Source organism: Cupressus sempervirens, chromosome 7, assembly GCF_028749045.1.
Source record: "Cupressus sempervirens isolate cs-2001-9-10 chromosome 7, ASM2874904v1, whole genome shotgun sequence".
Taxonomy (NCBI): domain Eukaryota; kingdom Viridiplantae; phylum Streptophyta; class Pinopsida; order Cupressales; family Cupressaceae; genus Cupressus; species Cupressus sempervirens.
Window position 1 is genome coordinate 386,569,437 of NC_143124.1, and position 15,083 is coordinate 386,584,519.

At 40.5% G+C, this 15,083-nt stretch overlaps 1 protein-coding gene across 1 annotated transcript in view; it reads right to left on the reverse strand.

Annotated features, from left to right (window-relative positions):
- The window catches only part of LOC149547114 (ribosomal RNA small subunit methyltransferase J), a 121,359-nt gene that overhangs the window by 87,794 nt on the left and 18,482 nt on the right, over positions 1 to 15,083 (reverse strand). The gene's annotated exons all lie outside the window — the stretch shown is intronic.

Genomic DNA, 15,083 nt, shown 5'->3' on the forward strand with positions numbered 1-15,083 from the left:
CTTGGGGATGTATTTCAGGGACGGGGGAAACAAAGAGCCTAAGTTGGGGTATGGTGGGGGAACAGTGGCAGGGTGGGGGTGGGGAGGAAGCAATGAAATATATATAGTACTTATATTTATAAAAGGATGTCTAAGAATGATAAATGGAACTTTGGCAGGCTAGTAAAACTTAGAAACTACTAAAATTTGAAGTGAAGAATAACAATTTAACATTGCACAACGAAAAAATGTCAGATTTGAGATTTATACTGTTCTCAAGGTTTTATAGTGATGATTACAAATGTTCAAAAAAACATAATAGAGTGAAATATGGCCTCTAATCATCCCCGAACTTGTCATCAGTAGAACTGTTAGACTCCACATGATCCCTCCTCTTTTTGATCATCTTCTTGGTCCTCCTCAACCCTCTTGCAACCTCTCTTTCACCTTGCACTTGTAACCCTCACTCTTGCTATCAGCTTGATGTTGATTTGTTTTTGTGAGTTGAAAATAGGACTTGGTGATGTTTTATAGGGCTTCTGGGGTTTGAGTAGGGCCTATAAGCTATTAGATTCTGGCATTGGAAGCAAGGATTAAAAACAATTTGAGTTTCTTTTCTAAAAAATGTCTTTTTGACCGTCCAGCCCCATGCGACTCCTAGATGTCCCTGAAACTTTCAAGAGACTCTTAGGAGTCCCCTGAATGTCTTGGGGATTATCTGGTGTCCCTGGACCCTAACATCTCTGAGATGGTGGAGGTGCAAGGGGGAGACACGTCCTATGGCACACTGATAGGAAGCATAAATAATTGCTAGGATCATATCATGGGAGTTCATCTCAAGAAATAGAACTAGAGGAAAATGGTTTTCAATTCACTATCATGTCCCTATATGCTTACATGATATATAACGGAGAGAAGAAAACACAACATATAAAGCTACATTGGTGTGTTATCTAATATGGAGTATCCAACTATAGTATCTGAGACAAGAATGCATCAGACTTCAGTTTAAAATCCAAGGAGATTATTAAAAAATGAACAAATCCACAAAACAGATGATTATTTGTCAAAGAGAATTCAATTAATGAACGATAATGATAACCATTATACAAAAAAAACGACACATAAAGAAATGTTTCAGAATGGTGATTATGCTTTTCCATTTTACCTATGCTGCCAAATTCTTCCCTGGCAACCCAAAAGTCCGATCTGGTCTAGCCATAAAAGTCTGGTCTCAATTCAGTTCTTGCAAAAGTCTATCGCAAACCTTCAAAGTCTACAAAATAATTGTCAGCTGGATCCAGCACAAATTTTGCCATCTTTACGGCAAATTTGCAAATCCACAACAGACCCGGACCGAATTTGGGCAAAAAATGGATTGTTTTGACTTTTTCAAAGTTGCTTTTGTTTTTTTTAGTCAATTTGACCCTCCAACCCTAAAATAGACCACTTAAAAGGCCAAAAAGGTAAAGCATGTATCATTTGTGCATTTGTAAATGAAAAAGAAAACTTCTTCCCTCCATTGCTAAACTTTCTTGTTTGGTTGCCATTGCTCAAGGAGTGTTCAGAGGTGATCGTTGCATGCTCTAAGCTGGTTTGTGAGCTATTCCTAAAATTGTCCTCATTTTGGAAATGGGAAGTTTTATAGAGGGGACATGTCCCCTGGAACACTGATGGAACTTATAAACAATGACTCAGATCATATCATGGGAGTGCATATCAAGGAATAGAACTAGGACGAAAATGATTTTCAATTCACTATCATGTCCCTATACGCTTATGCAATATAACAGAGAGTATCCAACCATAGTATCTGAGACAAGAACGCATCAGATCTCAGTTTAAATTCCAAGAAGATTATTACAAAACAGATGATTATTTGAAAAAGAGAATTCAAGTAATGAATGATAATGATAACCATAATACAGAAAAGAAAAACATAAAAAATAATGTTCTAAATGGTGATCATGGTTTTTTAACATATCTTGCCAAATTCTTCCTTGGCAACCCAAAAGTCCGGTCTGGTCTGGCCAAAGTCTGGTCTCGATTCGGTTCTCGAAGAAGTCTACCACAGACCTTCAAAGTCTACCAAAATTTGTCAGATGGATCTGGCTCAAATTTTGCCATTATCACCGCGAGTTTGTAAACCTGCAACAGGTTCAGACCAAATTTGGCCAAAAATGGATTTTTTTTTGTACTTTTTCAAAGTTGTTTTTTGGTCTACTTCAGTCAATTCAACCCTCCAACCATAAAATAGACCACTAAAATGCGAAAACATATATCATTTGTGCATTTGTGAAAAGAAAAAGAAAACATCTTCCCTCCACTGCTAAACTTTCTTGTTTGGTTGCCATTGCTTAGGGAGTGCTGAAAGGTGGTTTGTGAGCTTTCAAGAGAAGAGATAGGTTTTCATTGATTTTCTTTTGCTTTTTCTTTTCATTATTTTAGAAAAATGAAATGAACTCTCTAGCTGTAATTTACTATTTCATTTTGATTTATGGCTTTGTATGTTGTTTATAGATTCATAGAATTGCAAGTGCATCTAGCACTAGGAAACCCTGGTTCAAAACAAACCAGTGTTACCCGGGTGCACGCACCTGAGTACCCCCACCAGGCAAAAATCACAGCCGCACTGTGCGAGTACCTGAGTGGGACGCGAAGACGGGGATGCGTCATGAGTGCTCAAGTGCGGTGGTGCACACTTGGGTGCGCTCAGGGTACGCCCAAGGTGCGCGCGGGGTGTGGCCGGCCCATTGACTTCAAAATTTTAAAAAAACATCTTTTTGCCATTTGTTTTATATTGTTTTTTTTTCTTTTCCTAGAGAACCCTAATTGGGTGTGGGTCCCATGTGGTCTATTTCAAGGCTTAATAAGGCCAATACACCTCATTTTCATTTCATTGTTTTGGAGTAGCAAGGAGCCAAGTGAGTAAAAGAGGTTGGAGGAGTTTGTGAGAGCTTAGTGGGTAATTTTGCAAGGGATTGCAAGATCAAGAGCAAGAGGAGCAAGGAGATTTTATTTGGCCAATGTCTCACCAAGTTCAAGGTAGGTTTTTTTTATTTTAAAACATTTCTTTGTTTTAGAAATCAATTTATATTATATAATTTGCTTTTAGTTTTAGCTTTGAATTTTCGAATGTTTCATTCTTGAATATTGTTGGTAGTAGAGAGTTGATAATTCTTGGATTCTATGATTTATCATTTTTATAATTTATATTGATTTTTTGTTATTAAAATAGGCTGAAACGTATTTACTATTTAGGCTTTTAGCTTAATTTTTTTTTAAATTTCTAATTAGTAAAGTTTTAAGTAGGCTGAAACTAGTTTGTTGTAATGTTTTTTAAATAATTCTTAATTACTTGCACTGAAAATTGAAATGTATCACGATTCATTATCATTTTTATTTTGTGAAATGCAGTTTTATAAATGGCATCTAGATCTCTAGATCCAGTCAAAGTACAGAAGACATGGAAATTAATGGGGGAAGTGCACTTGATTATGAGCTTGAGCCTGAGGGAAGTGATCATGGGGCTAATATAGATGCCCAATCTGAGGAAGAGCCTCCTTATGTTGCACCAAGAGTGCCTTCTATTGAAGGCCCTTCGTAGATTTTGGCACAATTTGCTAGGGGTCTTTATGATCCAAAGTCCCCTCTTAAACAATTTGCTACGAAAATTACATGCTCTACACCTGCAGGTGGTGGCACACGTAAATGGAAGTGTAATATATGTGGCGCAAAATGGTTTGGCAACATTACGAGAGTTAATGCACACTTTTTTGGACTGGTTATGGTGTGAACTCATGCATATTCTTGACAAATCCTGAAAATGTGAAATGCAGAATTGAAGTGAACAAACTAGGGGGGCATTTCTAATGATATTGAAGTCCCAGTGCCTAGATATTTGTCTGTTAGGAAACAGGTACAGAGTATACAACAGTTACAGGGGCGGCAAGATACATCTACTCATATCTTGCATCAGAGAGCAGGGACTATGTCACCTACACCATCCTTTTCCTCACCTACACACAATTCAACAAGAGATAGCAGCAGGGGGAAATGGAAAGCAACTACATGTCGCAGTGGTAGTAACCCTATTGCTCATTTATTTAAAATGCACACCAGGGAGCGGTTAGATGATGTTGTTGGTGATTTCTTCTTTTTCAATGGCATCTCTATGCATGTGGCTCGATCTCCCTATTTTGTGAGGATGATGTCCATGGCAGTGAAAGAGGGAGAGCCATCATATGTGCCACCAGGTGACCACAAGTTGAAGACCATAGTGTTGGAAGAGCCTGTGACAAGGTTGGGATATTGATGGGGCAGATGAAAGCATGTTGGATGGATACAGGCTGTAGCATTATCATGGATGGGTGGATGGACATTAGTCATCATCCACTCATCAACATTATGGTCACATGCACCGATGGCCCATACTTTTTGAAGGCAGTTGATTGTTCAGGGCATCACAAAGATGTTGATTTTCAGTTTCATGTGCTTAGGGGAGCCATTGAGGAGGTTGGGCCACAAAATGTGGTCCAAGTTGTGACAAATGCACCACATGTGTGCAAAGCTGCAAGTAGTCTTATTGAGGTAGCCTATAGGCATATTTGGTGGACTCCATACTGTGTGCATGCTATGAACAATGCACTCAAAGACATGGGGAAAATTGACTAGATTAGACAGGTGGTTAAGGATGGGAGAGAGGTGTAGATGTTTATCTGCAATCACCATATATCACATGCACTTTTCAGGAGCTTCGCAAAGAAGCAATTCCTGAAACCAGTTGAGACCAAATATGCATCATATCATATTCTCTTAGAAAGAATGATTGAGTTCCAAGAGCCATTGCAACTCATGGTTATGACACAAGAATGGAATCGATGGCCTGAGTCCAGAACAGAGCAAGGGAAGTGGGTAAAGGAGACAATGAAGAGTGATCAGTTTTGGAGTGACGCAAAATACACAATCTCCATCATTACTCCAATGTTTCAGGTGATTAGATATGGAGATGCAGATTCACCTAGCCTTGGAGAGGTTTATGAGTGCATTGATTCCATGCTTGGGCAGATGAGGGTTGTTGTACGTATGAGAGACTGCACTCTAGCATTCTATACGGAGCATATTGAACCTATCATTCACCGCAAGTGGGAGAAGCTAAACACTCCTTTGCTCATGGCTTCCTATGCATTGAACCCGAAGTGGTACATACCTAGGCCTGGTAGAGTCACACCACTTCAAGATGATGAGGTGAAGAATGAGTTCTTTCGGTGCATTGTCAGGATGTATGATACTGAGACTGCTAGTGAGATTCACATCGAGTGGCCCAAATTTGCTAGTCTTTCAGGTAATCCTTAAATCTTGATTCAATGCTCTTAACTCTTTATAATTATGAGTTCTTTTAATTGTTACTTATAACTTTATTTTAAGTTATTTTAATATTATGTTGTAAACTTGTAACTTGTAGGATACTCAGATATTGCAAAGGTCGATCTCAAAACTAAGGCACAAAAGAATCCCGTTTTGTGGTGGAAATGTCATGGGTCACAAAAGTCAAAGATCACCTCACTAGCCTTCTGACTGCTTTCTCAAGTTTGTAATTCCACCCCTTTATAATCTTAACTTTAAGAGTTTTACTTTACCAATTTATCATTCGTTGATTCAATGATTTACCATTTATCATTTGTTACAAATTGTATGAACGTTTGTTTGTAAGTTGTAACTTTCAACTTTGTTATCTCAAGTGTCCATGGGACACCCTGCCCGCGGGACACTTAGTGTTTGCGAGTGATGTCCACGGGACACCCTGCCCATGGGACACTCGGTGTCCACGGGCGGTGTCCATGAGACACCCTATCCGCGGGACACTCAGTGTCCGCGGCCAGTGCCCGCAAGATAACTAGTCTGCGGGACCACTTCTTCTTGGCAAAACCTTCTTTCCAGACACCTGCATGATCTTATCCGCCAGCAGAACGTAATCATACGCTTGAGTTATCCCCGTAGCCTATCTTTTCAAAGTGCATTGAACCACAGATCGCTTCTCCTAGAGTTTGTTCAGATTATACAATCTTTCCCTCAGGCTTTCCATGTCGCATACCATGAATTCCACCGGGTGCCATTCCTTGCCGTTAATAGTTGTATTCTTGATTTGAGAACCTTCACTCTGTACCACTGAAGCTTTTATTAAACCCTTCCTCTTAGTTTCCTCTATAGATCGTATGATGTGTTTTCCTTGCTGCCGGCACCTTTCTACTACATTCGTGGTGTGTTGTAACCCTTTCTTTCCACACGGTCTGTTCACTATGTTCCGGACGGTGGAATTTTTCCTTTTTCTGGGTTTGTATTGTATGTCCTTCCCTTCAGCTTTAGCCGTAACCTCCTTTCCTTCTTCCACTTCTCTATATTCCTTCGAGCATTCATTTCCCTCTTCTTTCTCACCTTTGTTGACCCTTAACATATTACAACTCGGAAAGAGCTCGTAATCCTCCATCTGCCAGTGGAAAAGGTCGTTCACTGAGTCTAGATCGTCATTTGTTGAGCCTCCGTCCAATCGCAGGACTCCCTCCCGATTTGGTTCCATACGTTGTCTTCCTTCATCCTCCTCTCCCTCAAAATCTGATGACAGGGCCTCTTCCCCGACCATTTGGGTGTCCAGATCAATAACAAATCATCGGCCTTTACTTTCGAGTGACAAGGTGTTCTTCTTCCAATCGTGTCTGACTCTAACTTGAATAAGCCATCCATGGTCAAGGATGGCGTCGTATCCTTTTCTTTTCAACGGGATCATGACAAAGTCCAACAAGAACAACTGTGTGCCAATCGTCACCGGCTGTGCCATGAGAACGCCCAGAGGTTTGATGCTATGCTGGTCCACTGTGAGCAACTGAAATGTAGGGGGCCACAACATTAGTTGTCCCAACTTTTTCCAGGTCTCCTCCAGTAAGACATTTACGCTAGACCCTCCGTCGACTATTGTGTCTATGAAAACATGTCCGAGGATCCCCATCTCGACGACTGTCAGATGCCGTCCAGATGTGAGGGCTAGCAACATTTGGTCTTCTTCGCCTGCAGCAATTTCTTTCCCTATACCTTGTTCTTTGGGTATCCTCGGAGCTGGCCCAATATTTGTGAGGGTGGATCTGAGCTAGGGCATTGTAAGAAGCAAATCATTTATCTTGACACGTATCTTCGTTTGCAAAATTTGTCGTACAATGTTTTGTTCCACAAAATTCCATGCCGAAGTGCTGGTGGTGTCCCTCAACTGAGATGTTTCCACCTGCGATGCCTTTCCAATCTCCGCCCGTGCTTCCCCAAATTTCCTCTTTTCTTCCGCCGAGTTCAGGTACTCTTTTGTTTGCCTCCGTGTAATCGCCAACACCTCTTCTTCAGCTGTCACAACAGTGATCAAGTTGACTCCAGATTTTGGACATTTGGCATCTTCATGATCGCCAGGTCCGCACCATCTGCATAATAATTTCGGTGTGTTTGCCGTTGTACAATCCCGCGCAAAATGACCACAAATTACATCTTTGGCATTGAATGATCAGCCGTCCATTCGCATCATACTGAATTCGACTCCTCCAGCCATTATTATTGTTATTGTTCTCATTGTTATTGTTGTTTTGCCCTCTGCTATTATTCCTGTATCCTCCTAACGTGGCACCTGCATTATTGGTGTTTCCGCTATTGCCTGACGGGAAAGCCTCCTGTGTAAGAAGCACTTGCGGAGATCCTCTGGTTTTCATGTTAAAGGGACATTCTTTTGTGGAATGGCCCATGATCTGACAAATATCGCATAACTAGTTCTTTGGACAGGACCCTTTAGTATGACTGTTCGTCTTACATTCTGTGCACCACAGCTTGCTTCCCTTTCTCCTTCTGCATGTTTTTAAATTCCTTCATCATACGGATCATGTCCTTCTGTAGGGCACGGACCTTCTTGCTATTGTTTTCATCATCATTGCTATCCTCGCCCGAGGACTCGTCGTCATCTAAGTCGGAGGAACTATTCTTCTTCTTTTTTGTCCTTTGCTCGCTCTCCAAGTTCAGTGCTCTATTGTATGCTTCTATGTATGATGACTGCGGCACAATTTTCATTTTCTTCCGCAACTTTGAGCGTAGACCTTCCACGAACCATCTTTTCTGAAGTTTTTCCACTGGCTTATTTTCCATTTTACTTATCAAATCTTTTAATTTCCTAGCGTAGACACGGACAGTTTCATTCTTCCCTTGCTTCATATTGTATATCTCTGCAACAATTTCGTTGTCGTCATGGAGTAGCTGAAATTCCGCTGTAAACTCCTTCTTAAGGTCATCCCAAGTGGTTAAGTTCTGGGGATCTGCATTGGCGAACCAATCAATTACAACACCCCGCAGGGTTGCCAGAAATTGTCGAACCCATTCATTTGTATCTGTTATGCCATTTGCCCGCCAAACCGTTTCGCATGTTTTACAGTGTCAGATGGGGTCGGCCGTACCATCGCCATCAAACTTCAGCAGCTTTTCTTTTGGTCCTGCCATCACGATTGGGTTTTGTGCATAGGTGTTGTTTGGTACTACAACACTAGCGTTGTTCACTCCCACACCGGCAATCTGCAATCCCACACCGACGAACTGTTTTCCCACACCAGCGGACTGTACTCCCACACTGGCGAACTGTTCTCCCTCACTGACGGTCTGCACTCCCACATCGGCGGTTTGCACTCCCACACAACAGACTATTCTCCCACACCGGCGGTCTGCACTCCCACACCGGCGGACTGTTCTCCCACACCAACGGTCTGCAATCCCACACTGACGGGCTGTACTCCCACACCGGCAGACTGTTCTCCCACACCAGCGGTCTCAACAGCTGCGAACCTTGGTGAAGAAGGATCTTCTGAAGTTGTCCCTGGCGGAAGTGTATCCCGGACGAAGAGTTCACTCCACGCCCGTGCTCCCTCGACACTCCAAGTCGTGCGAGTCGATGCTCTTCCGTCTGGATTCTCTTCCCTCAGCGAACACAAATTCAAAAACTCCTCCCGTGCTTCTTCCACCAATTCCGCCCGCTGCCAAGTTTCCTCCAATAATTCTTCTATGCTCTGATTTCCGTCGGTAATCTTCTGGAATCTCCTTTGGCGTTCGGTTTGCTGTGCTAGAATTAAATTTTCTTGTGCAGTACGGATTCCATCTTTTCCCTTGGGCTTATTTCGATCCTTGTTAAGCTGATTTGGCATTAATCTTCATTCCTCCCACCTTCCAGGTTTATAGGGCAACGGCGCCAAATGTTTACCGCATAGGTTAATTAAGTAATGCACATAGATAATGAAAAGGAACAGCAGCAACAGTATTCCTTTATTCGCATATGCCAACAGATTACATAACTGGTGATAAGATGCTTTACAATGATCCCAGACGGGGTATAAATACTTTCCGCCGAACCTTCCCGAAGGAGTCCGTCGGCTACAAAACATTACCAATCAACTTGTCGGCTACAAAATCTGTCCGCTACAAACTAGTTATCGACGACGTCGACTACAAAGTACAAAAACACCGACGACAATCAAGCCGGTTGACAAACACATTCATAGTGACAGGATTTCCTATGTTGTTGCCTCAATTTTAATGTCACCATATATCTTTATATGGACAAACACTTCAAAATAATGAAGAGTGATTATCCTTCTAACGGTAGACTATTGAAGAGTTTATCAGTGTGGCAACAACAAAGTAATGGTCTTCAGCTTGGTAACGACAGACAGTGAAGAGTCAATTGTATTGGCATCGCTGTATTGCCATCGGTTCATTGGGCGCAAAGACTCTTCGTTGTCAAAGACAATAAAGAGTCCACCACTTCATGTTTGTAGACATGTTCTGTATTATTTATAGTATCCACATTTCTTGTAGAGCAAGTTTTATATATGTCATGTTGTTATTGTCATAGGGAGCTATTATGAACTGGGTAACTTGAATTGTTATTGCATTTCATCGTTAAGAGTCTGCTATGAGTGTATTGTAATTTCAAGCATTTGTTTTCTTCAATAAAAGAGACATTTTTTGTGGTGGGGTTCTTTCCCCTTGAGATTGGAGGATTTTCCCAAGAACTCTGTGTCTTATTGTGCACTATCTTGTTTTGTGTTTACTTTTCATTTCTAGTATGGACTTGCTACATGGTATCAGAGCAAGGGCAAAAAATCTTGGCCCATGAGTTATGTTGGTGAATAGCTGATCAATGTGTATGACTCATAAGAATGTTGATCTGGCCATGGAGAGCCTGTAGCCCATGTTTTGGACAGAGATAAGTTGGGGGATTTGAAATAGTCATAAAATGGTGAAGATTTGCTACATTGGGGCAGGCTATGTTAGGGCCAACAACGACCATGCAAGAAGTGAAATGCCCAGAGATTGAAGTTGTGGTGGTGGATATATCTGTAGCACACATAATTGGCATGGAACAGTGATTGCTTATCGATATTTGAACCCAGGTTGAATGACGTGGTGGTGATCTCGCGTGGCCGCGATCTCTTCTTCAACTCTTAGGTCAAGAAGCATGTTACAAAAGCTGAGATCGTCTTTGTTTCCATCAATACGCTCACCAAAACCCGCAGCTGGGGTGTTGGTAAGGCCACAAATTTAACCTACTAGAAATTGGCCACATGCATGATTGTGGCTGTTTCCAAGTCTTTCAAAATTGTTGTTGAGAAATCCTCCGTTCTGATTAAGACAGCTAAGGTGATTGAAAAGATTTTGACGTACAAGAACAAGGGGAATAACTTTCAGATCCCATCAAATCCAGTGTTTCTTGCAGAGGGGACTGCCATAGAGGACCAGATGCAGCTAAATAGAGTCCCGATTAAGGGTTGTAAAAGTACTGAGAGATAGAAGGCCATTTTGGCTGTTGCAGTTTATGCTCATTGAGTCCCATAAGATCGTATCATTACCATGGATATTTGGTCTGTTGAGCTCTCAAGGCTGGCATCTAATGTCTTCCTGGTTCAACGAATCTCATCTGTTAATGCTATGTCAGCTCTCTGTGAGACCACTGGTACTGATGTGGCAGAGGTTGCATATATTGTGGTTCTATGTTGTGATGTCTTTGAAAAACTAAGTTGTGCATGAAGGTGAGTTGGAGCATTTGAGGTGCGTTGTTGAATGTATAGTTTAAAAGGTGAAGCACTTTTGGTGTATGGGCAAAAATCATGCATCCTTCAATGTTGCTGAGTGTGTGAGTCAAGGACAGTTGCATATTTTGATTTAAGTTTCAAGATGAATCTACAACATGTGGTGATAAAAACAATAGTCTTCGATAATGACATGGGGTTTATACAATTCCTTTGTTCTAGTATATCACATCTCTTGCTGAACAAATTTGCAGACAAGTCCTCTTATCAAATCTAATATTGTAACTGCTTTGAGTGTTTATTTTTTGAATTGGAATATTTTATTTTAGTATTATGGGATCATGATAGGTCAATAATTATCATTGTGAAGTAATGGGATTATCTGAAATTTTTATTATTCATATTATTTGATGTTTTGCCCAACTATTCTAATGGAACTTGCTTTCTATTATTGAGTCTAATGTTTGTAATATTTATAGCCCAGATTTTCTAATGTTGGTAATTGGAAACTATATGCCGGCACAGACTCTGCAGTGGTATAATTCAAGACTTATTGAACTGGCTTTACTAAAGTAACCTTGACAAAATCAAGAAAGTCACTTCTTTGGGCATTTGCATTGTGTTTACTAGTATATCAGCTAAAGAGATGGAAACCGGGTCTCATCAACAGACACTCTATATTCATCTTGCCGACTCTTCCTTTACAACAGAGTCAGCGGGAGGATTTATGTAGGCTTAAAAAGATTCTGATGAAGCTTGAGCAACGGATGGAGTGTGCCAAGTCCTTTGCAGAGGATCAGCAAGCTTGAGAAGCAGTGTGGCTTCGAAAGCTTCTTGTTTGGTCAAACATTGGCACCAACTGTAATCTATTGTGATAATCAAAGTTGTGTGAAGCTGTCTGTCATTCCAATGTGAGAATGTTGTCCTTGCTAAGAGCGAATCTTAGCATTAATGACTCTTACTATGTGCTAAAATGCATACTTCTCTGAGACAAAGAAATGTGAGGTGAAATCCCTTGAGAGATATTGCTCTTTAATGCATATTTCTCTAAGAAGGAGAAATATGAGGTGAAAGCCCCTAAGTCATGTTGCTGTTTCCGAACATGGGAGTAGCCATGGTGGACGTCACTTTAAGAGACTCTATGATGGCATCACATTGAGTGATTCTATTATGGGCACTTGTGTAGACTGTTCTATCCACACATGGGAGTAGCCATGGTGGACATCACGTTGAGAGATTTTTCATGATGTCATCACATTGAGTGGCTCAGTGATGAAGGCTTTGGTATATGTTTCTTTCCACCCATGGGACTAGCCATGGTGGACATTATATTGAGTGATTCCATGATGTTATCACATTGAGAATTTTGTGATAGTAAATCTTTTCCACAAATAGATGTAGTCATTGTGGGTGTCTTGTTGAGAGATTTTGTGACAGGTATGTTGAGAAAGATACCTCCCTAGCTAAGAGGAAGTGTTGGTGATATAGCATCAGGAGCTATCTAGCTTTGCAAAATCCAAATTAATAAATGTCTGGTGTAGCAATCTTTGTAATGTGTTGTTCATATGTTGTTGAAGTCGTGTCAACAAAATCATAGCAGAAGAATTTCCTATATTGTTGCCTAATTTTTAATGTCACCAAGTATCTTTGTATGGACAGACACTTCAAGATAATAAAGAGTCATTATCCTTTTAATGGCAAGCTATTATAGAGTTATCAGTGTGGCAATGACAGAGTCATGAAGTCTTCATCTTGAAATCAGTAGACAATGAAGAGTTGCTTGTGTTGGCATCATTCACATTGCCATCGGTTCAATGGTCACAGAGACTCTCCATTGTCAAAGACTATATAGAGTCCACTGCTTCATGTTTATAGACATGTTATGCATTATTCACCATATTTGCATTTCCTGTAGGTGAAGTTTTATACGTGTCATGTTTTTATTGTCTTAGGGAGCTACTATGAACTAGGTAACTTGAGATGTTATTGCATTTCATCAGTAGTCTGTTGTGAGTGTATTGTTATTTCATACTTTTGTTTTCTTTAGAAAAAAAGAGACATTTTTTTTGTGGATAGGTTTTCCCCTTTCAAGAATGGAGGGTTTTTCTAGGATAACTCTGTGTCTTATTGCCCACTATTTTGTTTTATGTTTATTTTTCATTTTTTGGTATGGATCTCCAACAGCTCTCCACCATGAAAATATGTCAAAATGGTCCAGCAAATGCCAAGTGGAAGAGGTTTCATTTGGGTTTGCAGTCATTTGCAAAGAGGAATATAGTAGCTCTTCTGGTGGAGTGAAAACATATTTGTTCTTTATCCCTCAAAAAAGGCATCAAGTTTGGTCCAAACAAGCCAAAGGTTGAAGAGACGCCTCCACCTAAAACAATTCTTGCGAACCATTTTGTATTAAAATATTTAAAGAGCAAAAACAAGTAGATGAAGCAGCTGGGAATCGAATTGCTCATCCTTTGCAAAGGTCTAAAAGTAAAAAAGTGTCAAAGGCCTCTAGTTGTATGGCTTCAGTTTACACTTCAAGTGAACAACCTGCAAAGGGCCATGCATTCCTGCTTATTCCTCAAGAAGCAATGATAAATAAGAAAGCAAAGGGGCCCTTGGAAATGTCATCTCACAATGAAGCTAGAGACATTGCCAAGTAAGACAGAGTGAGATGCATTTGTGTAAATGGATTAGCATTCAATGTTGTTCGCTCATCGTATTGGCAAAAAATGGTAAGATCAATTAATGAGGCTCCAAGGGGGTCAAAGACTCGAGTTATGAAAAGGTGTACACTACTTTGTTGAACAAAGAGGTGAAACATATAGAGGGGATCAAAACAGGTGTCCATTGTATCTGATGGATGGAAAGATGCAAGAAATCGCCCTTTGGTCAAGGTTATTGCAATGTCCACAAAAGATCCAATATTTTTTAAAGCGTTAGGGTGTGAAGAGGAAGTGAAAACGGTCCATTCATTACAAACATTCTCATCCAAGCCATTGAGCAAGTTGGCCCTATCAATGTTCAAGTAAAAATAGACGATGCAAAAAATTGTAGGGTAGTGAAGTTATTGGTTGAGGAGCACTTCAAACACATTTTTTAACACCTTTTGTTATCCACTCACTCAACCTAATGCTTCAAGAATCTGGCAAGAAAATTGAGCAGATCAAACAAATGGATGAAGATGCCCATAAGATCCAAATGTTCATCACAAATCACCATATGCACAAGCCATATTTAGACAATTCTTCATATCAGAACTCTTGAAGGAAAGTTAAATTATTTAAAATTTAAATATGTTTTATACTTTAGCTTAGTAAACTTTCTACATTTTTAATTTTAATTTTGTTATTATTAATTTATTATTGTTTTGATTTTGAAATAGGCTGTTGAGAAAATTATATGGAATTTAGGAGGCCAACTTGAAGGAGAAGTTTGCAACCGTACGAATAATTAGGGTGACATGGTTGCTCTGGACATCATCGTACTTGCAGAGTCTCCATGTGATTCCCCTATGTACTCTACATGTCCTTCGCTTCTCCTTTTTTTTCTCTATGCTTTATTGTGAAATCATTTCATTTCCTTCTTTCTTTCTTGTGATTTTGGGTTCATCATTTTTTGACGGTGTGTGCTGGTTTAGTCTTGGATTTTATGTCAACAGATTTGGGCTCTCTCGGCTCCTAGCCTGGTTTGCTCGTGCAGGGTGAGGCATTGCAAAACAATGATGGCTTCAATGGTCAGGCAATGGATATTGATAAAGCCTCGAAATCAGAGGAGAATGCAGGTATCAGATCTAAGGAAAACAGAAAGCTGGAGACTACTAGTGTTAAACCCTCTTACAAGGCAGTGGTGGCTGACCAATCATGGCCAGAGTGCCTTCCCTCAGCCGCATTTGATGGAGACAGTGGAGGACCCACAGCCGATGGAGATAGACTTGGTGGGGACACAATGCAGGAAGGAAGAGCTGCCAAAGATGCTGGAGTTGGTAAGTCAACCCTATGAACCTAGAACTCT